Source organism: Hordeum vulgare, chromosome 6H (genome assembly GCF_904849725.1).
Source record: "Hordeum vulgare subsp. vulgare chromosome 6H, MorexV3_pseudomolecules_assembly, whole genome shotgun sequence".
In the NCBI taxonomy this organism is placed as follows: Eukaryota; Viridiplantae; Streptophyta; class Magnoliopsida; order Poales; family Poaceae; genus Hordeum; species Hordeum vulgare.
In genome coordinates this window covers 275744903-275768443 of record NC_058523.1, presented here as the reverse complement: position 1 = coordinate 275768443, position 23541 = coordinate 275744903, and positions in this window count along the sequence as shown.

The window sequence follows — 23541 nt, the reverse complement described above, 5'->3', positions numbered from 1 at the left end:
GAACCAGCCTCTAGGTGGGCTGGTGCTCCACCACTAAGGGCCCAAGGCACAACAAGGGGCTAAGGGGCCAAACCCTAGGCATGAAGGGGCTGCCTTGGGCCCAAAGCCCACCTTAGGGCGCCACCCCTCCACCCATCTAGGGCTGCACACCCCTTAGGGTGGAAACCCTAAGGGTGGGCACCCTCCTCCCTCTCATCCTATATATATTGGAGGGTTTTGGGGCTACAACATACAACTTCTTCCACCTCCATGGTGCAGCCCTACTCCTCCTCCCCTCCTCCTCCGTAGAGCTTGGCAAAGCCCTGCTGGAGTACCACGCAGCTCCACCGTCACCACGCCGTCGTGCTGCCGGAGCTCTCCCTCAACCTCTCCTCCCTCCTTGCTAGATCAAGGCATAGGAGACGTCACCGGGCTGCATGTGTGTTGAACTCGGAGGCATGATACATCCATTTTGCATCATGCTTTTATGTTGATATTTATCGCATTATGGGCTGTTATTACACATGACGGTACAATACTTATGCCTTTTCTCTCTTATTTTATAAGGTTTGCATGAAGAGGGAGAATGTCGGCAGCTGGAATTCTGGGCTGAAAAAGGAGCAAGTTTGAGATACCTATTCTCCACAACTCCAAAAGCCATGAAAATAAATGAGGAATTATTTTGGATTTTATAAAAAATACTGGGTGGAAGAAGTACTTGAGGGGAGCCACCAGGAGGCCACAAGCCTGCCAGGCGCGGCCTACCCCCCTGGTCGCGCCTGGATGGCTTGTGGGCCCCCTGTTGCCCCTCCTGCTCCCATCTTCTGCTATAAGGAGGGTTTCGTCCCAGAAAAAAATCAGGAGAAGCCTCTCGGGAGGAGACGCCGCCGCCACGAGGCGGAACTTGAGCAGAACCAATCTAGAGCTCCGGCAGGGCCGTCCTGCCGGGGAAACATCCCCGCCGGAGGGGGAAATCGTCGCCATCGCCATCACCAACACTCCTCTCGTCGGAGGGGACTCATCTCCATCAACATCTTCATCAGCACCATCTCATCTCCAAACACTAGTTCATCTCTTGTAACCAATCTCCTCTTGCGACTTCGATTGCTACTTGTAAGGTTGCTAGTAGTGTTAATTACTCTTTGTAGTTGATGCTAGTTGGATTACTCGGTGGAAGATCATATGTTCAGATCCTTAATGCCATTCAATATATCTCTGGTCATGAACATAATTATGCTTTGTGATTAGTCACTTTTGTTCCTGAGGACATGGGATAAGTCTTGCTATAAGTAGTCATGTGAATTTGGTATTCGTTCGATATTTTGATGCATTGTATGTTGTCTTTCCTCTAGTGGTGTTATGTGAACGTCGACTACATAACACTTCACCATTACTTGGGCCTAGAGGAAGGCATTGGGAAGGAATAAGTAGATGATGGGTTGATAGAGTGACAGAAGCTTAAACCCTAGTTTATGTGTTGCTTCGTAAGGGGCTGATTTGGATCCACTTGTTTAATGCTATGGTTAGACTTTGTCTTAATTCTTCTTTCGTAGTTGCGGATGCTTGCAAGAGGGGTTAATCATAAGTGGGATGTTTGTCCAAGTAAGGACAGAACCCAAGCACCGGTCCACCCACATATCAAACTATCAAAGTAGCGAACGCGAATCATTTGGACATGATGAAAACTACCTTGACAGAAATTCCTATGTGTCCTCGGGAGCGCTTCACCTCATATAAGAGTTTGTCCAGGCTTGTCCCTTGCTACAAACGGGATTGGGCCATGTTGCTGCACCTTTGTTACTATTGTTACTTGCTACTCGCTACGAATTATCTTATCACACAACTATCTGTTACCGATAATTTCAGTGCGTGGAGAGAATACCTTGTTGAAAACCACTTGTCAGTTCCTTGTGCTCCTTGTTGGGTTCGACACTCTTACTTATCAAAAGGACTACGATAGATCCCCTACACTTGTGGGTCATCAAGGCATCGTGTTTCGGTCCATAGATCGGAATCCACCACGATCTGAATTGCTGCGAGTACTTCTCCATCAACTGCGTTCTAGCAATGCTTGCACTTAGCGATCTTTAAACTTATGAAGATGCTCTACCCCTTTGCTCGTTACTAGTTTCTCCATATATAGATCCTTGTGTGACGCAGGAAATTTATTGAAATTACTACATTCCCCAACAGTGGCATCCGAGCCAAGGTTCTATCCGTAGATTCTATGCACGAGTAGAACACAAAAGTTGTGGGCACTGATTTGTCAATTGATTGCCGTTACTAGTCTGACCTAGATTCGGCGGCATCGTGGGATGAAGCGGCCTGGACTGACTTTACATGTACTCTTACGTGAGACTGGTTCCACCGACCGACATGCACTTGTTGCATAAGGTGGCTAACGGGTGTGTGTCTCTCCCACTTTAATCGGATCAGATTCGATGAAGAGGGTCCTTATGAAGGGTAAATAGCATTGGCATATCAACGTTGTGGTTGTCACGTACATAAGAAGCATTCTTGCTAGAAACCATAATCAGCCACGTAAAAGTGGCAACAACAATTAGAGGATGTCTAACTTGTTTTTGCAGGGTATGCTATGTGATGTGATATGGCCAAAAGGATGTGATGTTACATATGTGATGTATGAGATTGATCATCTTCTCATAATAGGATTCATGACTTGCATGTCGATGAGTATGACAACTGGTAGGAGGCATTGGAGTTGTCTTAATTTATTGTATGAGATGCAACGCCATGTGATTACTTTACTTTATTGCTAACCATTAGCTATAGTAGTAGAAGTAATAGTTGGCGAGACAAATTCGCAAAGACACAATGATGGAGATCATGGTGCCATGCCGGTGACAATGATGATCATGGTGCCCCGAAGATGGAGATCAAAGGAGCAAGATGATATTGGCCATATCATGTCACTATATGATTGCATGTGATGTTTATCATGTTTCTATATCTTATTTGCTTAGACGGTACTAAATAAGATGATCCCTCACTAAAATGTCAAGAAAATGTGTTCCCCCTAAGTGTGCCCCATTGCGAAGGATCATTGTTTCTAAGCACCACGTGATGATCGAGTGTGATAGATTCTAACATTCGCATACAACGGATGTAAGCCCAATTTACACACGCGAAACACTTAGGTTGACTTGACGAGCCTAGCACGTACAGACATGGCCTTGGAACACGGGAGACCGAAAAGTCGAACATGAGTTGTTTGGTGGATACGATCAACATGGAGATGTTCACCATTGATGACTAGTCCGTCTCACGTGATAATCGGACACGGACTTGTCGACATGGATCATGTATCACTTGGATGACAAGAGGGATGTCCATCTAAGTGGGAGTTCATTAGATGAACTTAACTATCACGAACATAGTCAAAAAGGTCTATGCAAATTATGTTGTAGCTTGCGCTAATAGCTCTTTGGTTTTTTTTGATATATTCCTAGAGAAAACCATTGTTCAAGAAATCGGTAACTGTTAACTGCTCGGTCGGCTTCGGAGTAGTGATTAATAGGTGAATCGGCCTATTAACTGGATTAATCGGTCGACCATTAATCGGTAGATTAGACAGAAACTTGCCAACTTATATCTAATTCTTTTATGTATCATACCATAATTCTATGCACCTAGCTATGTAATATACCAAAATATTCTATTGTAGGCATATAAAAAATAGATACTAGGTAAAATTAATAATCGTTATACATCTAAATATATAAAATCTCAAAATTCAAAATGACAAAATAAACATTTAAACTTATCCATATACTTGCTAGAATACATCACATAATATACTACAGATAACAACCAAAACCAACAGTTCCATCCAGCCATCTACAAAATTGTAATTCATAATCTACTAATATATGAATGTAGGATTCTCATGTAAGCTATGGGGGGAAGATGGTAGTACCTTGCCTGCTGGTGACGCCATTGAGGAAGAGACTGGGGAGCATCCCATGGGAGAGGATGGGGAGTGCCCAAGGGGGGTGGGGTCGATGCAAGCGACCAGAATGACGGAGCAACTAGATCTTCTGGGTGTAGTGTGGAGACTGGCACTAGTGAGAACACGACTAGCCACCAGCCAGGTTAGGAGAGGATGAAAGGAGCATGAGGAAGCACGAGGAGGGCCAAACCCTAGGTATTTAGTAGAAAGAGGGGGTGGGAGGCATTATGTGCCAAAATTTTGGGATTCGTTTGCCCACCAGTTAATAGGCTAGTAGTGATTAATCGGTCTAGCAACAAATTAATCGGTATGACAACTCATTAATCGGTCTAACTGGCCAATTAATCGGCATGGCAAGTTAACACGATGCATAGGTGTTATTCGATTTGGTCACCCTAAGAGTAGCGATTAACTGGCAAGTTAACTGGTTAATTAGACGAATTCTTGAACAGTGGAGAAAACTTAGTTGAAAGATGATAGTAGCAATTATGCGGACTGGGTCCGTTAAATTGAGGATTGTCCTCATTGCTGCACATAAGGCTTATGTCCTTAATGCACCGCTCGATGTGGTGAACCCCAAGCATCGTCCATAGATGTTGCGAACATCTGACATACACGTTTTTGATAACTACATGATAGTTCAGTGCATAATGCTTAAACGGCTTAGAATTGAGGCGCTAAAGACGTTTTGAACGTCGCAAGACATACGAGATGTTCCAAGAGATGAAATTGAGATTTCATGCTCGTGCCCTTTTTGAGAGATATGAGACTGTCGGGCAAATCAACACCTATGGGAAGCTCTAAGGGTCCCTTGATCGTTCGGCGGAGCGAGAGAGGTGGCGCTGAGAGCGGAGCTAGCGATCAGCACCGGCAAGGTCGTTCACTGTGGGGACCCCGACTTACTAGTCGAGATCGCCGTGTTTAGTGATCCCAGAGATCAATGCTCACCAAACACAGATACCGAATAAAAGAGTCTTACATCCAAGTACCAATTATTACATCACATGACCGAAGGGTCAAGTTCACAAGACAGGGCCTAAGGCCAAATCATCAGATACACTAGTAGCAAAAAACATAGGGCCTAAGCGGGTGCCCATGCCATCAAGCCTACACCGACATGCATTCGAAGACGTCTAGTTCGGAGGTGTCCTAGTTCGCAGGGGCGTCTCCGAAGACGTACTCATCTCCAAACTCCGGTCCTTCCATGTCTGGTTAATAACATAACCAGTGGCAAGCCAATGAGTACTTTGAATGTACTCGCCAACAGCCCATGATATAATCAACGAAAGTGAAGAATAACAATATCATGCATCTTTAGTGTGACTCATCTTGGTGGAATGATCATGACTATGCATCAAGTTAAAGAATTACTTTTGAAGAACAGGTTACGGATATCAATATATCTGTCGAGGGCTGAACCATCCGGGTTCACCCCATATGCAAGTCACCGAACTTGGTCATATCATTGCTATCATAGCAACACCTTTTTCAACACCACACACACTCACACTTGGTTTATGCGGAAATAACTGGATGTAGTTTAAGCAGGATTACCTAACTGTCCTCGATCGTGGACACGACTATTTGAATAGTTTACACTCTACAGAGGTAGTACACTGGACCCACGAGAACCGGGAAACTTCCGTGTCATCCACGACTCGCGGTATATCACATACCCGAGGTAAGTACATGATCAATGCCTTTCCCCTGACGATACTAGACAAAGAGGTACACTCGATTGGTACCCATCCCACATGTTGTACGTCTTACAAGCACCAACTCTGGACAGTACCAACCATGCGGGGACCAACGGTGTGACTGGAACTCATAAAAATGGCATAGTCGTCCTACCTGGCACGACCCCATCACGAGAGTGACCACACATCACTCCCACCACTAGTAATGTGGCTCTTTGCTAGCACCGACCAGAGTAATTAACATAGCCCCGTCCCACGAGGGGTAACGTGGTCGTACTGGTAAGGTTGGGACGGTCGACACATCATAAATCTAGTCCCATTTCCGAAACCATACTCGCAAAAATACTGGGTGCATCACTTCACTGAAAGTGACCACCTAACTCATCATCACCCACGGGCATTAGTGGCACCCGACGGGGTTTTAGTAAACTCTTGCTTTATGTCAACAACATGGTCATGATAATACTACTTCTATCTTTACTTGTCAACATGGTGATGAGGACATCAATACCATTGCTACACCCACAGCACCAGCTGCTATACATACTGGACCAGTTACTAGAGCTCGTGCACGCCAATTGAATTACCAGGTACTTTCGTTTATTGGGAATACTTCTAATGTTCATGAACATATGATGCTGCCTAAGTTAGATACTTTTGTTGTTCTCATGAATGAAGGACCTAGCATGGACAAGAAGGATATCCGTTGGAGCGGGATGAAGCATGGCAAACAAGGGGCACGCGCGGGAGAGAACAATGGAGCTTCCCTTGGTGATTTCCGCACTTTAAAGCCACCATAAGGAGAGCATGAAGACTTTGGACGAAATATTCAAGACCCCACTTTATTAATTTCGTCCATAGGCTATTATAGGTGTTGCGCCACCTTATTTTTGGGCCAGGTCCATGTAATTTCGAAATACCATAATATAGGCTATTTTTAGAGTCCGTATGTGTGGGGAAACCGAGACTAGGGCTGTTTTCGGAACCCTTCCCCAAGGGTTACGAAATTGCCTCTCTTTTCCCTCATATATACAGCCCTTAGGGCACCGTTTAGACTTGGGTTTTGTTTAGATTTCAAGTTCGCCATAGCTGCAACTTCGCGTTCTTCGTTTGTGTTCTACGACCAGACAAAGACTTCACAGAACCCCACCTTCATCAATAAAGCTTTTCTCTTATATTCGCAATATCCTGATTGCAATCTTGGTTTCTTGCTTGTTCTTCGTTTGCGTGCAGGAAACAGACCCTCGTGGTCAGGTTGATCGTGCTCCGGCATGATCAATAACCTCTCGGAGTTGGTTTAGCGATTGCTAAGGCGCGACGTCCTCACACGTTCGTAGTCGGATCGTCAAAGTCTACCCCATCTAAACGATATCCACGATCTCATCGAAAGATAGGGACAACTTCGCCTCTATCAAGTGGTATCAGATTTTCAGGTTGCTCGGTGAGATTCTACCAGTTTTTCATCTTTAGATCGGATCTGTTCTTCATACCTATCGTCCACGAAACAGCCAAAAAAAAATATTAGGCTTAGATCATCATATCCGAACCAATCTGAGCCTTTGCATAATCTTTTCAGTAGTTTGCTTAGTTGAATTTGCGGTTACATCGTCGTGTCGAGTTGCTGGTCTTAGTGTCTAGTTCTTTAGAGTTTCGAGTTCTGTTCATAGTTTGTCACGCCGTCACCGCATCGTATTTCATCATATACCACCACCACGCCACCATTATCCTTGCTGCCATATACCACCACCACGCCACCATTATCCTTGCTGCCATATACCACCACCATATATCCATTACCATCCTAGTCTGTTTCGGTTTAGGTTAATTTCGAGATCTATTTGATTTCGATTTCGCGTTTCCTTACCTGAGTAGGTTTCGGAATGATCATGAGTCTGGCACGCTTTCCAGAGCGCTTTTTAGGCCAAAATTTCGAGGGGTGAAATTTTTTTTCCCCTATCGTTTTGTTAGGTTTTTTAAAGAGTTTTGAGACCCTCGCCATCATAGTGATTTTTTTCGCATTTTTTTGGCCGCCGCAGCCCCGCACCGCTAAAAAAAAAAAAAAAAAAGTGTCCATAAAAAATTTCGTCCCTATCCTGTTTTTAGTCCTTGGGAAGAGTTTTGAGCCACTCGCCATTATAGTGATTTCCTGAAGAAAAAAAAAAAAATCAGAGTGGCTCTTCCCTTGATTAGTACGTGTCGTCGTGACTTCGTTGGTGTTCTAGGCTCGCGTCTCTAGTACGATCTAGCCTAGGACCAGCACGGTACCGTCGTTGAGCGTCTTTTCAATTTTGCATCTCTGAACTGATTATAGCTGACCCTTCTTGCTACCATATTATACGCCTTCCCAGCTCCACATACATCTCCATCGTGTGTTTGACACCACCTGGCAATCGCTATATCCAACCTTCGAGAGTTTTGACTACACCGGTTGCCGATCGCCACCTGCTGCTGGGTAAGAATTTGTAAGAAATTGAGATTTGCTTGACAGATTTGTGACACACCACCACCACTTCCTAGTAGTCTGTAGGGTCATATTTTGTTGTGTTCCTATTGCTGCTAACCATGCCAGGATCACACGACGAGGAGATCGACTGGGAGAACCTGACCAACCAGGAGCTTTATGATAAATTTCAGCAAATGATGTCTCAGCAGGTACAGGGTTTCCTAACAACCTTTGGAGAGGCCATGGAAAAGCTGGACGGTATGGAGCAGAAATTCGACACCAAGATGAATGCCAAGTTCAATGAGGTGCTTGCCAGATTACCACCACCAGCTATAGCTTCTGTTCCCCTTCAACCACAACAACGGCGACGACCGGGACGCGTGCCTCTCGGCCACGTGCAGCCTTTTATTGGTCTTGATCCTCCAACTGCTGCTGCTGGTGCTGGTGCTGGTGCTGCTGCTGCTGCTGCTGAGGTTTCTACGGCTGAGCAGCATGATGATTATGATGATGATTACGATGGTGATTACGATGCTGAGGGAGAGCATGCTCCAGTTCAGCACGGGGAACAACAACCACCACCACGACAAGCCGCCGGTCGTCCACATGGATACAACCGCAACGGTCGGGATGCACCACACCCTCAGGTACGGGATCACGACCATCTCCCTAAAGTTAAATTGAATATTCCTAGTTTTGATGGTCGCTATGTTCCTGATCTATATCTTACTTGGGAGTTAGAAACAGAACAACGTTTTACATGCTTGCAATTTCCTGAAGATAGACGTGTGGCTGCTGCTGTTTGTTCTTTCACTAGTTTTGCTTGTGTTTGGTGGTCTGAATATTGTCGAATACATCATGCTAATATTCCAGCTACTTGGGCTGCTTTGAAAACTGCTATGCGTACTCGTTGGGTTCCACCATATTATCAACGAGACTTACTTCAAAACTTGCAGCGTTTAAGACAAGGAAAAAAGTCTGTAGAAGAATATTATCAGGAATTACAAACTGGCATGATTAGATGTGGTATTGTTGAGGACAATGAAGCTATGCTTGCACGTTTTATGGGTGGACTAAATAGAGATATTCAGACTATTCTAGAATATAAGGATTATAACACTATCACTCGTTTATTCCATCTTGCTTGCAAAGCTGAACGTGAAGTGCAGGATCGACAGGCTTTGGCAAGAACTAACTTTTCTGCAGGTCGCACTTCCTCATGGACGCCACGAACCACGTCTACTTCAACACGTCCTCCTGCATCCGCACCACCTGTTTCAGCCGCCAATTCCACCAGAGATACCAGGAAACAGGCCCCTGCACCATCGTTCGCCAAGAGTACACCTTCTGGGCCCGCACAGAGTTCTTCTTCATCCACTGCATCTACAGGGCAAACACATGAGGTTATCTGTCGTCGTTGCAAGGGTGGAGGTCATTATGCGAGAGAGTGTCCATCCAAGCGTGTGATGATTATTACTGAGGATGGTGGATATGACTCCGCTAGTGATTATGACGAGGAGACTCTGGCTCTTATTGCAAGTGAAGAACGGGGTGTAGATGATACTGCACAAGAGACACAATACATGGCTGCTGACTACGCTGACAGGTATGACAGCTTAGTTGCTCAACGTGTTTTAAGTGTGCAGGTAACACAGGTTGAACAAAATCAGAGGCACAACTTGTTCCATACTAAGGGAGTGGTAAAGGAACGTTCTGTTCGCGTAATCATCGATGGAGGGAGTTGCAACAACTTAGCTAGCATGGAGATGGTGGAGAAGCTATCTCTCACCACCAGACCACATCCTCATCCTTATTATATCCAGTGGTTCAACAACAGTGGCAAGGTTAAGGTAACACGTACTGTTCGTGTGCATTTTAGCATTGCTACATATTCTGATTTTGTTGATTGTGATGTGGTACCCATGCAAGCATGCTCCGTTTTACTTGGTAGACCATGGCAATTTGATAAAAATTCTGTACACCATGGTAGAACAAATCAGTATACTCTTGTTCATAAGGATCAAAATATAACTTTGCTTCCTATGTCTCCTGAACATATTATGAAAGATGACATTGCTAGAGCTAGTAAAGCAAAACAAGACCTACATAAGTGTGAAAATCAGATTGTAGCAAAAGAATTTGAGCAACACAATAAGCCTAATAAATCATCATCTAGTGTTGCCTCTGAAATAAAACTGAAAAGTGGTTGTTTACTTGCCACTAAATCCGATATTACTGATTTGGATATCACTACATCTGTTTGCTATGCTTTCGTCTGCAAAGAGGTATTATTTTCATTTGAGGACATGCCATCCTCTTTGCCTCCTGCTGTCATTAACATTTTGCAGGAGTTCGCTGACGTCTTTCCACAAGACGTGCCACCGGGATTACCACCTATTAGAGGGATTGAGCATCAGATTGATTTAATTCCCGGTGCATCGCTACCAAACCGTGCACCATACCGTACCAATCCAGAGGAGACGAAGGAGATTATGCGTCAAGTACAAGAGCTACTCGACAAAGGTTATATACGTGAATCTCTTAGTCCTTGTGCTGTGCCTATTATTTTAGTGCCGAAAAAGGATGGTACATCGCGTATGTGTGTTGATTGTAGAGGCATTAATAATATTACTATTCGTTATCGTCATCCTATTCCTAGGCTAGATGATATGCTTGATGAATTAAGTGGCTCTATACTTTTCTCTAAAGTTGATTTGCGTAGTGGATACCATCAAATTCGCATGAAATTGGGAGATGAATGGAAAACGGCATTTAAAACTAAGTTTGGATTATCTGAGTGGTTAGTTATGCCTTTTGGTTTGACTAATGCACCTAGCACTTTCATGAGATTAATGAATGAGGTTTTACGTGCTTTCATTGGACGCTTTGTGGTAGTCTACTTTGATGATATATTAATTTATAGTAGATCTTTGGAGGACCACTTGGATCATTTGCGTGCTGTTTTTACTGCTCTCCGTGATGCACGTTTGTTTGGTAACCTTGGGAAGTGCACATTTTGCACGGACCGAGTATCTTTTCTTGGCTATGTTGTTACTCCACAGGGAATTGAAGTTGATAAAGCTAAGATTGAAGCTATTGAGAGTTGGCCGCAACCCAAAACGGTCACACAAGTGCGGAGTTTCCTTGGACTCGCTGGGTTTTATAGGCGTTTTGTGAGAGATTTTAGCACCATTGCTGCACCTCTCAATGAGCTTACAAAGAAAGATGTGCCTTATTCTTGGGGTACTGCACAGGAAGAAGCCTTCACAGTTTTGAAAGATAAGTTAACTCATGCTCCCTTACTCCAACTTCCTGATTTTAATAAGACTTTCAAGCTTGAATGTGATGCTAGTGGAATTGGATTAGGAGGTGTGTTATTACAAGATGGTAAACCTGTTGCATACTTTTCTGAAAAACTAAGTGGGCCTAGTCTGAATTATTCTACTTATGATAAGGAATTATATGCTCTTGTTCGGACTTTGGAAACATGGCAACATTATTTATGGCCCAAAGAATTTGTCATACATTCTGATCATGAATCTTTGAAACATATTAAAAGTCAAGCAAAACTGAACCGTAGACATGCTAAATGGGTTGAATTCATTGAGACTTTCCCGTACGTCATTAAACACAAGAAGGGTAAAGATAATGTTATTGCTGATGCTTTGTCTCGTCGTTATACTATGCTTTCACAACTTGACTTTAAAATATTTGGTTTGGAAACCATCAAAGATCAATATGTGCATGATGCTGATTTCAAAGATGTGTTGGAGAATTGTAGAGAAGGGAGAACATGGAACAAGTTCATCATTAATAATGGCTTTGTGTTTCGTGCTAACAAGCTATGCATTCCAGCTAGCTCTATTCGTCTTTTGTTGTTACAGGAGGCGCATGGAGGAGGATTGATGGGACACTTTGGCGTAAAGAAGACGGAGGACGTACTTGCTACACATTTCTTTTGGCCAAGGATGCGACGGGATGTTGAGCGTTTTGTTGCTCGCTGCACGACATGTCAAAAAGCTAAGTCACGACTGAATCCTCATGGTTTATATATGCCTTTGCCTGTACCTAGTGTTCCTTGGGAGGATATATCTATGGACTTTGTTTTAGGTTTACCTCGAACAAAGAAGGGGAGGGATAGCATATTTGTTGTCGTGGATAGATTTTCAAAAATGGCACACTTTATACCATGTCATAAAAGTGATGATGCCGCTAATGTGGCTGATTTGTTCTTTCGTGAAATTATTCGCTTACATGGTGTGCCAAATACGATTGTTTCAGATCGTGATGCTAAATTTCTTAGCCACTTTTGGCGATGTTTATGGGCTAAGTTGGGGACAAAATTGCTTTTTAGTACTACATGTCACCCCCAAACTGATGGACAAACTGAAGTAGTCAATAGATCTTTGTCTACTATGCTTAGGGCTGTTTTGAAGAACAATCTAAAACTGTGGGAAGAATGCTTGCCTCATATTGAATTTGCTTATAATCGTTCGCTGCATTCTACTACAAAGATGTGCCCTTTTGAAATTGTGTATGGTTTCCTACCTCGTGCACCTATTGATTTGTTACCTATTCCATCTTCGGAGAAGGTTAATTTTGATGCTAAAGAACGTGCTGAATTGATATTGAAGATGCATGAGTTAACTAAGGAAAACATTGAGCGCATGAATGCTAGATATAAACTTGCTGGAGATAAGGGTAGAAAACATGTTGTCTTTGCACCTGGAGATCTTGTTTGGTTGCATTTGCGTAAGGATAGGTTTCCGGATTTGCGTAAGTCAAAGCTAATGCCGCGTGCTGGTGGTCCTTTCAAAGTGTTAGAAAAAATAAATGATAACGCATATCGACTTGAGCTGCCTGCAGATTTTGGGGTTAGTCCCACTTTTAACATTGCAGATTTGAAGCCATATTTGGGTGAGGAAGATGAGCTTCCGTCGAGGACGACTTCAGTTCAAGAAGGGGAGGATGATGAGGACATCAATACCATTGCTACACCCACAGCACCAGCTGCTATACATACTGGACCAGTTACTAGAGCTCGTGCACGCCAATTGAATTACCAGGTACTTTCGTTTATTGGGAATACTTCTAATGTTCATGAACATATGATGCTGCCTAAGTTAGATACTTTTGTTGTTCTCATGAATGAAGGACCTAGCATGGACAAGAAGGATATCCGTTGGAGCGGGATGAAGCATGGCAAACAAGGGGCACGCGCGGGAGAGAACAATGGAGCTTCCCTTGGTGATTTCCGCACTTTAAAGCCACCATAAGGAGAGCATGAAGACTTTGGACGAAATATTCAAGACCCCACTTTATTAATTTCGTCCATAGGCTATTATAGGTGTTGCGCCACCTTATTTTTGGGCCAGGTCCATGTAATTTCGAAATACCATAATATAGGCTATTTTTAGAGTCCGTATGTGTGGGGAAACCGAGACTAGGGCTGTTTTCGGAACCCTTCCCCAAGGGTTACGAAATTGCCTCTCTTTTCCCTCATATATACAGCCCTTAGGGCACCGTTTAGACTTGGGTTTTGTTTAGATTTCAAGTTCGCCATAGCTGCAACTTCGCGTTCTTCGTTTGTGTTCTACGACCAGACAAAGACGTCACAGAACCCCACCTTCATCAATAAAGCTTTTCTCTTATATTCGCAATATCCTGATTGCAATCTTGGTTTCTTGCTTGTTCTTCGTTTGCGTGCAGGAAACAGACCCTCGTGGTCAGGTTGATCGTGCTCCGGCGTGATCAATAACCTCTCGGAGTTGGTTTAGCGATTGCTAAGGCGCGACGTCCTCACACGTTCGTAGTCGGATCGTCAAAGTCTACCCCATCTAAACGATATCCACGATCTCATCGAAAGACAGGGACAACTTCGCCTCTATCACATGGTATTAGCAGGACCCTCGAGGGGTAGGGTCAAGCTCAATGCATGTGCTCCGGGGGAGCCTTCGGTAAAATAATATCAAATGATTACCGACACTTATGATCATATGCAACGGGAATACTTGCTACTTTAACATGCAAACTAACATATGCTCAGTCATGGTCAAAGGGCTGCTTACCTTGGTCAGCTAAGTATCCGGGGTCTTCGAGGTCTTCCGCTCCGATTCCCTCGTCACACGGATTTTCTATCGTCGATAAAACAATAGATAAGAAATAGCTCACTCGGAATCAGATCACAAAGTCATTTTAAAAATGTTCTTTATTACTGATAAATCTAAGGTATCATTTTAAAAATATTGGCCTTAATTTTCCTTGAAGGAATATTTTTTAAATCAACCAAACAAAAGCAAAACTATTTCATTTTAGACCTTTTTGTTAATGAAAAATAGAATAGTTGTTGAAGAATTTCATCCAAGCATATTATTAAATACTACATATTTTTAGAAGAATAAAAGTGGAAAAAATATATTTTTACACTCGTTAAATGTTTTTATAAAAATCTTAGAAACTAGGGTTTAAAAATAAAAGAAAATCGGCTAAAACACCCGGCCTGGATCGGCCCGGAGCTGGGCTGGCCCATGGCCAGCCGACACCCTGCTCAGGCGCGTGCGCCGTCAGGTTTGAACATGACGTGCAGGGCCCTGCGGTTAGTGGCTGAGGATAGCACGGGGGAGGAGGTTAGGCCACCGACAGGTGGGGCACACTGATACGTCTCCATCGTATCTACTATTCCAAACTCTTTTGCCCTTGTTTTGGACTCTAACTTGCATGATTTGAATGGAACTAACGCGGACTTACGCTGTTTTCAGTAGAATTGCCATGGTGTTGTTTTTGTGCAGAAATGAAAGTTCTCGGAACGTCCTGAAAATTTACGGAGAATATTTCTGGAAAATATGAAAAATATGTGCGCAAAGATCCACCGGACGGGGTGAGCTAGTGCGCCAGAAGCCCTATGGCCGCGGCCACCCCCCAGGCCGCGCCGTCAGGGCTTGTGGGGCCCACGAGACTCCACCGCCTCCAAACTCAGCTCTATATATCCCCTTTTGTCCCAAAAAAAATCAAGAGATAAGATTTCATCGCGTTTCATGATCCAGAGGCGCCGCCACATCCCGTTCTTGCCGTGGAGGGCAGATCTGGAGTCCGTTTTGGGCTCCGGATCAAGGAGATCGTCTCCATCATCATCATCAACCTTCTTCCCTCTCCAATTCCCTGAAGCTCTTCATCGTTCATGAGTAATCTATTCGTAGGCTCGCTGGGCGGTGATGAGTAGGATGGGATCTATCATGTAATCGAGTTAGTTTTGACGGGGATTGATCCCTAGTATCCACTATGTTCTGAGACTGATGTTGCTACTACTTTGCCATGCTTAATGCTTGTCACTAGGGCCCGAGTGCCATGATTTCAGAGCTGAAATTATTATGTTGTCACCAATATATGTGTGTTTTAGATCCGATCTTGCAAGTTGTAGTTACCTACTATGTGTTATGATCCGGCAACCCCGGAGTGACAATAACCGGAACCACTCCTGGTGATCACCATAGTTTGAGGAGTTCATGTGTCCACCAAGTGCTAATGCGTTTGTCCGGTTCTTTATTAAAAGGAGAACCTTAATTTTTTGTGGTATCCATTTGGACCCCGCTACCACGGGGGGGATGGACAATAGATGTCATGCAAGTTCTTTTCCCTAAGCACGTATGACTACACACGGAATGCATGCCTACATCACAATGACGAACGGGAGGTAGTCACAAATCTCTCCGTGTTATAACTGTTGCATGATGAATGTCATCCAACAAATCACCGATCCATTTCCTACGAGTTTGTCCCACTGCTACTATTACTTGCTGCTACTGTTACTTGCTTTCTCCCACTTCTGCTGTTGTTACTTGCTTTGCTCTGCTGCTGTTACTACTGTTGCTGCTACTGTTACTTGCTGCTACTGCTACTTGCTTTGTCCTGCTGTTGCTGCCACTACTGTTGCTACTGCTCTTACTTGCTGCTGCTGTTACTTGCTACTGCTGCTACTTGCTACTGCTGTCACTATTGATGTTCCGTGCCACTACTGTTACTTCTTACTCTGCTGCTACCTGCTACAATACTTTTCTGGTGCCATTGATACTTCAGTTAGGAATAATCTACCGTCAACAGATTCTTTCCAAGCATCGTTGCTACCATACTACCTTTGCTGCTTATATCCTGCTTGGAGATACTAATCTTTCAGGTGTGGTTGTGCTGACGACTCAACTCGTAATACTGGAGAATATTCTTTCACTCCCATCGTGTCGAACCAACAAATTTGGGTTGAATACTCTACCCTCGTAAACTGCCGCGATCCCACACGCTGGTGGGCCATTGCAAGACAATTGCTAATTGTTGAGCAACTGGAAGCAGCTCTTTTCTGGCTCCGTTGCCGGGGAGGCATCAAGTCAGGAATAGTTGCACGTCAACAACATTTTTGTGGCGCCGTTGCTGGGGAAGGATAGCTATATTCTCTGAGTCACTTGGGATTTATATCTGCTGATCACTATGAAGAATCTGAAAGATCCAAGAACCAAAGTCTTGCCCTCAACTAGGAGGGGAGGTAAGGAACTGCCATCTAGCTCTGCACTTGATTCACCTTCAGTTATGAGTAAGTTTGCGACACCACCTCCTGCTAGAAATCTTGATATGTCGCCTGTGCTTGATGATGCTTATGATGCTACTATGCTTGATGATACTATGCCTGATACTGCTAGAGATGCTATGCCTGATAGTGCCCATAAGAAGCATTTCTTGCTCCTAGATGTGTGAGTAGTCCCCAGGGTATGGTCTATTACTTCTCTGAGAAATATTTCCCTGCCCATAAGAAGCAAGCTGCCTTGCAGGAAATATACAACTTTTCTCAACTCAAAGAAGAGAGTCTCCCACAAGCTTGGGGAGGCTCATCCAGCTACAGAATCCTTTGCCTGATCACCCTCTTAAGAAGAACGAGATACTTGATATCTTCTATAACGGACTTACCGATGTTTCTAGAAACCACCTAGATAGTTGTGCCGGTTGTGTTTTTCGGGAACGAACTATAGAACAAGCTGAGATTCTACTAAATAACATCTTGATCAACGATAATGCTTGGACTATTCCCGAACCACCTCCTAAGCCAACTCCTAAGAATATAGGTATTCTATTCCTTAGTCCCGAAGATATGCAAAAGCCAAGAAATCTATGCAAGAGAAAGGCATTAAATCCGAAGATGTCAAAAATCTACCGCCTATCGAAGAGATCCATGGTCTCGATACCCGATACAGGTAGTAGAGGTGAATTCTCTGTGTAGATTCAATGAGAGTGATATTCCTTTTGACAAACCTGCTACCCTATGCTTTGATGAGTTTGACAACTTTGTTGCCAAACAATAGAGTTTCAATGATTATGTTAGCAGACAATTGGAACAAAGTACTCGTATGCTTAGTCATTTATGTGCCTCTATGATTACTACTCAGGTAGAACAAGTACTTAAAGCCCAGAATGACTTGCTCAATGAATTAAATGACAACTCTGTGAGAGGCATTACTAGAGGAGGCAAAATGACTCAGGAACCTTTGTATCGTGAAGGCCATCCTAAGAGAATTGATCAAGATTCTCAAGGAATTAATGCTGATACACCCAGTCATCCTAAGAAGAAGAAGAAGGATGATACAAACCTACATGTCAGTTCACCAAATACTGTCACACCTGAAGAACCAAATGATATTTCTGTGTCTGATGCAGAAACACAATCTGGTGATGAACCTGAACCTGGTGACAATATGGACAGCGATGTTCATAATAATGCTCAACCTAGCAGTGATAAGGATGTGGAGATTGAACCTAAGAGATACGATAATAATTACTTCACTTCTAGGAAGCATGGTAAAGAAAGGGACCCATGGGTTTAGAGACCCCTGCCCTTTCCTCCTAAGCCATCCAAGAAAAAGGATGATGAGGATTTTGAGCGCTTTAATGAAATGTTGAGACCCGTCTTTCTGCAGATGCGGTTAATTGATATGCTCAAAATGTCTCCATATGCCAAGTACTTGAAAGATACGATGACCAATAAATGGAAGATACCAGATCTTGAGATCGCCACCATGCTCGCCAATTACACTTTCGAAGGTGGGACTCCTAAGAAACTTGGTGATCCCGGAGTGCCCACTATACCTTGCTCCATTAAAAGAAACTACGTAAGAACTGCCTTATGTGACCTTGGAGCCGGTGTTAGTGTTATGCCTCTCTCTCTCTTTATTGTAGACTTGAACTGGATAAGTTGACACCCACTAAAATTTCTCTGCAAATGGCCGACAAATCAACTGTGTTCCTGTCGGCATTTGCGAGGATGTGCCTGTTGTGGTTGCTAACACCACTATCTTAACAGACTTTGTTATCTTGGACATTCCCCAGGATGATGCCATGGCTGTCATCCTCGGAAGACCCTTTTTAAACACTTCAGGTGCTGTTATAGATTGTAACAAAGGCAATGTCACTTTCCATGTCAACGGTAATGAGCATACAGTGCACTTTCCGAAGAAACGATATCAAGTACATTGCATCAATGCTATCGAAAAAACATCACCGATTCTTATTGGGAGCTTTGAATTCCCTATTCCTCGTGTCAAGATGAAGTGTGATTTGCTTGTTGGGGAGATTCATATCCCAATTGAGGTGACTTAGTGGCTATTCGACAATTCTCCATTTCCTTTTGCGATTTGAAAAAGTTTTGTCATGAGGATTTGATCAACCCCATTGACGGATTTCTTTCGATGACCATGAAATGGATGAATCAAAGAGTCACAAACCTCTGTTTTAAGCTTTCACTTTCTGTTGCTTAGAAGAAAAATGATAGATTTAGTTTACTTTTTCCTGTTTTGTGTTTTAGCGTCCCGGAGAAAGTATCCCGAAAATAAAAGTTCTCCAATGGTCCTGAAAATCAAATATGATTTTTTCTGGATTTTTTGAAAAATACTGGGATTGAGAGCTGGCCTGGGAGCCACACCAGTGGGCCACAAGCCCTGTAGCTGCGACCTCCCCCCTGGCCGCGACCACCAAGCTTGTGGGGCCCACAGGGACCCCCTCCACTCATTCTAGCTCCCATCCTCTTCTTCTACCTCTAGAAAAAATCATTTCACAGCTCAAACCCATGTTCTTGCTCATTTGGCTGTGATTTTCGATCACCTTGCTCAAAGCACCATTCTCTGAACCATTTTGGGGAAATTACTCGTTGGTAAGTGACTCCTTCATTGGTCCAATTAGTTTCTACTCTAGTGCTTTATCCTTCACGTATTCTTGCTACCTTGGTGACCCTGTTCTTGAGCTTGAAATGCTGGTATTAGCTGGTCCCAAGTAGTTTTAGCGCGTGATACGGTCTCTAGGCACTAGTAGGAGTAGTTGCTACGAGTTGGGTTAACCCTTACTCACTTTTCTTTCGAAGTCTCTAAAAATTTCAGAATTTTTCAGAGTTAGAAAAAGGAAAAGATGAGGAGGTTCTTGAGAGGCTCTTCAAGCCGTAACCCCAAGGAGGATGAGAAGAACCACCCCAAGTACGTGGTTCCTCGAGTCACAGAAGTTCGAGCGTGTGAGTGGCAAGTGATGAATTTTTGCGCTCCGCTGGGCTTTATGAAGATTTTTATTACTTGGTCGAGAACGCAGGTCTTACCACGTTCGTTGAAGATAAGTGCCCACAATACCTCCTCCTCACCAATATTTTCGATCATAGCTTCAACTTTTATTCGAGGAAGAATCCTCCTATGGTTGAGTTCATGTTATACGATATCCCCCAGCGCATGACACTATAGGATTTTTGCAATGTATGCAAATTACCTTATGTTGGGGATATTCATGATCCTCGTCTACGGGAGTTGGAGGATTTCATAGGTACTATTGCTGTTGGAGAGGAGAGAGGAGTGTCTCGCGCTAGAATTGCTAGCATACATTTTCCTGTGCTTCGGTACTTCTCATTATATGTGGGGAAATGTTTGATTGGCCGTGGGGAGGCTGGATCACTTAGCTCTCCACACCTTGCGGTTTTGCGCGAAGGCCTTTATAACAATAAGACTTATAGCCTAGGTGATATAGTAGCTCAGCGGTTGAACACAAACCGTTCCAAAGGTGTCGTCTATGGAGGTATCTATGCTACTCGTCTTGCTAGAAACTTTGAGATACCTACTAGACTTCGCGAGGAAGAAGAAATGCTTCTTCCTGAGAAATATCTGGATCATGACAGCATGGTTCGCCATGATTTTCTGGATAGAGATGCTAGTAGACGGAAGATTTATAACCTGGTATTTAATCAGGGTACTCGACAGACTATTACTTTGCCCGCTCCTTCTTTGTTCAACCTTTATGCAGGAAGGTACATTATTATGCCCTCGGACATCTACGCGTATTGGGGCTTGGCCCAACCACAAGTGCCCGTGCCCGAGCTGCCAGTCGAGTACTAGACGCCAGTTTATCAGTGGGAGCCAGAGGAGCTCACACAGCAGTGGCATACACAGTCCGCTCTGGAGTATCCCGGAGCTGGTTATTTCCCTCCTTGGGAGTAGACCAAGCTAGGCCAAAAGCCTAATCTTGGGGGAGTACGTGTTTGCACCAACTTTACATTCATGCTTATGCTTTCACTTTGTTAGTCGGTGTTTACACTTTGCCACTGTATTATCCATGCTAGTTTACTTTCGTTTTCTTGTTTTCTTGTTTTGTGTCCTTTTGAGAAAACCCAAAAAGATTTTACTTTCTTCTTTTGCTTGTTGGGAGCTTTCCCATGTAAATAGTTTTCTTTTTCTTTGGGTCAATGTAGAAGATATTGGTTACAATTTTTAGTGGCTCTTGCATGCATACCTGTTTAGCTTACAAAGAGCCATATTACTTTGTCTTCTCCTTTGTGTTTGCCTGCAGATTCCAGCTTTAGTCCAATGCATGAGCACTCTTATTATTGTTCACATCGTTCGATCGTGCAAGTGAAAGGCAATAATGATGATATATGATGAAGTGACTGAGATTGGAAAAGCTGGTATGAACTCTATCTATTTTGTTTTTGTAAATATGACTAGCTTGTCGTCCCAGATTCAGCTTTGTTGAGAGAAAACCATGTTTGCAATGACAACTTAGAGATCATAGTTTCTGATGCCATGCTTAATTAGCTAGACTTTATAATGGTTTGTCTTGAATGCCAACATAGATTTTGAGATGACTATGATGTAGTATGATAGGATGGTATTCTCCTTTGAATGATTCAAGTGGCTTGAATTGGCGCATGTTCATGCATGTAGTTGAAACAAAATCAACATGGCCTCTATGATATTCGTGTTCATGGTGATTTATATCCTGCTCATGCTTGCACTCAATGTTAGTCAAACTCAATGCATCTTGATGACTGTTGTCGCTCTCTAGTTGGTCGCTTCCCAGTCTTTTTCTAGCCTTCACTTGTACTAAGCGGAATACTGCTTATGCATTCACTTCCATAAACCCAAAATATTTTCCATGAGAGTCCACCATACCTACCTATTTGCGGTATCTACTTGCCGTTCCAAGTAAATTTGCATGTGCCATTCTCTAAGCCTTCAAGAAATAATCTATTTTGCTTTCCTGAACCGCTCATGTGGTGATAGGGGGCTATTGGTATCTTCCATGTTAGGCGTGTTATCCTCGACATGTGTTTATCCACTGTCATTCACGAGAAAGGGGCCGGTAATTGGAATGCCCAGTTCCATGCTTAAATCGAAAACATAAGTATGATACAAGACTCCCCCCGGATTGATGTTAGTATGGATGGTACCCGAGGATTTGGCTAGCCGTGGAGTGTGATTGAGTGGTGGTGGGGGAGTTAAAACTTTACTTTTCTGTTTGGGAACCGCCTATAGCATGTGTAGTGTGGAAGATATTTAGAACTCTTGGTCATTGCGTTGACAATGAAAGCATGCCACCCAAAATTATTATCTTTGTTTTCAAAGCTTGAGCTCTGGCATCTCTGCAAATCAATACTTCCCTCTGCAAAGGGCCTGTCTATTTATTTTCCTGTTGAGTCATCCTCTTCTTATATAAGCACCAATTAGAGAGCACCTCTGTCATTTTTATGCTTTGCTTTTGATTGATATTGAGTATGACTATGACTGGATCTTTGTTGCTATGAATTACAATGTTTGGTCAGCCCTTGATCTTTGAAAGTGCTCTCCATTTATGTTTTGCGGTCTCAGAAAGAGCTAGCGAGATACCACCTATTCATATTGCTTCATGCTTGTTTTGATTGAATTGTTGGTTTCTGAAAATCATTATTATTTGCTCGCTAGCTGATTATGCCATCGATATTAGTTTATCGTGAGACCTATGTGTCACTTGCTTATGTGGTTAACTTGTGATCTTGCTGAAATTCTGGTTATGAGTTAGACATAGTTGCAACAACAAGATCAAACAGAGTTTGTCAAAGTTTTTCTTTCTCTTTCAGTTTGTCAACTGAGTTGCTTGAGGACAAGCAAGGTTTTAAGCTTGGGGGAGTTGATACGTCTCCATCGTATCTACTTTTCCAAACTCTTTTGCCCTTGTTTTGGACTCTAACTTGAATGATTTGAATGGAACTAACCCGGACTGACGCTGTTTTCAGCAGAATTGCCATGGTGTTGTTTTTGTGCACAAATGAAAGTTCTCGAAACATCCTGAAAATTTACGGAGAATATTTCTGGAAAATATGAAAAATACCTGCGCAAAGATCCACCGGAGGGGGTGAGCTAGTGGGCCACAAGCCCTGTGGCCGCATCCACCCCCCCAGGCCGCGCCGTCAGGGCTTGTGGGGCCCACGAGACTCCACCGCCTCCAAACTCAGCTCTATATATTCCCTTTCGTCCCGAAAAAAATCAAGAGAGAAGATTTCATCGCGTTTCACGATCCAGAGGCGCCGCCACATCCCGTTCTTGCCCTCGAGGGCAGATCTGGAGTCCGCTTTGGCTCCGGATCTAGGAGATCGTCGCCATCGTCATCATCAACCTTCTTCCCTCTCCAATTCCATGAAGCTCTTCATCGTTCGTGAGTAATCTATTTGTAGGCTCGCTGGGCGGTGATGAGTAGGATGAGATCTATCATGTAATCGAGTTAGTTTTGACGGGGATTGATCCCTAGTATCCACTATGTTGTGAGATTGATGTTGCTACTACTTTGCCATGCTTAATGCTTGTCACTAGGGCCCGAGTGTCATGATTTCAGATCTGAAATTATTATGTAGTCACCAATATATGTGTGTTTTAGATCCGATCTTGCAAGTTGTTGTTACCTACTATGTGTTATGATCCGGCGACCCCGGAGTGACAATAACCGGAACCACTCCCGGTGATGACCATAGTTTGAGGAGTTCATGTGTTCACCAAGATCCAAAAAATCACCGGTCCATTGCCTACGAGTTTGTCCCACTGCTACTGTTACTTGCTTTGTCCCACTGCTGCTGTTGTTACTTGCTTTGCTCTGCTGCTGTTACTACTGTTGCTGCTACTGTTACTTGCTTTGTCCTGCTGCTG